At 27.6% G+C, this 1,108-nt stretch overlaps 1 protein-coding gene across 1 annotated transcript in view; it reads right to left on the bottom strand.

Moving 5' to 3' along the window:
• The window catches only part of LOC106677298 (condensin-2 complex subunit D3-L), a 25,439-nt gene that overhangs the window by 4,826 nt on the left and 19,505 nt on the right, over window positions 1-1,108 (bottom strand). The window lies entirely within an intron of this gene.

Raw genomic sequence — 1,108 nt, 5'->3', positions numbered from 1 at the left:
TATCTATACAGTTATATTTGTATTTATCAATTAATACGTAAATGAATTACGCTGGGTGTACTAAATGTCAGTTTATTTTTTTTTTTTTGTTTATTTTAAGTATACAATGTTATATCAGTAATTCGAACTAATTGCTGCAAAGTGATGTTCCGATCACAGAAAGTATTAGGAAAAATGATCACTCTCTCAAACTCTCTCTCTCTTTCCATAAACCTTCCATCAGGTGCTATGAATCTTATAACATCAATGGCCAATAGCCCTATTTTGGGCAGCTGCAAATTTTCTTTTACATCCTCATTAATGCTAAGTGGTGATTTAATTTGTAAAAATTAATAGTTTTTTTCATTTATAAGTGATAAAAAAGGATAAATAAAAATAAAAATTGTGTCCTTTATTGACCAACATATCTTATTGTGTACTTTATTGACCAACATATCTTATTGTGTACTTTATTGACAAACAGATCTTATTCACAAATTAAAAAAAAACATTTCTTAAATTAAAATTAAAAAAATGATTTCTAAAAAGATCTATGGTTAATATTTTGTAGACTTTTTTTAGCCTTATTATTGAACTTGATAATACCAGGTAAAATAGCGTGTAAGAATTAAATAATATTGCGATTCCAACAAAATGTGTATTTCTTCCCTTTTGATACAAATCAAAATCATTAAATCTATACTCAAAATTGTGATTCACAACACTTTAAACCAGAATCTTAAATGAAAGAAGAGTCCCCAGGGTGAGTTTTAATGAAAATTATATTGAAGTGAAATTTCTTTACTAAAGTTCTTCAACTCAAGAAAAAATAATTATACGGAAGTAAATTGATTTTGTGACACAGGGGCATCGCTGGTCTATTCTAGCAGGAAAATTATTATATTTTAATAAGAGAATAGAAAGTTACAGGAGATTAACAATCCCAGTAGTACTGGTCCACTTAAGTGGGCTCATACTCTCCTATTAAAACATAAAAATTTTCAATTAAATAAATCAATTTTATATCCAAATCAGTCTCAACACTTTATTTATTCCTTTGTTCAACGTTTCGGCCTTTCTAGCCATCTTCAGGGACATCTTCAATATAAAAATCCTTCTCACATTAATT

Source organism: Halyomorpha halys, unplaced genomic scaffold (genome assembly GCF_000696795.3).
Source record: "Halyomorpha halys isolate HHAL.00 unplaced genomic scaffold, Hhal_1.1 Scaffold93.1, whole genome shotgun sequence".
Taxonomy (NCBI): Eukaryota; Metazoa; Arthropoda; class Insecta; order Hemiptera; family Pentatomidae; genus Halyomorpha; species Halyomorpha halys.
Note: the sequence above shows the minus strand (reverse complement) of the source record. Positions and strands in the feature narration are given on the sequence as shown.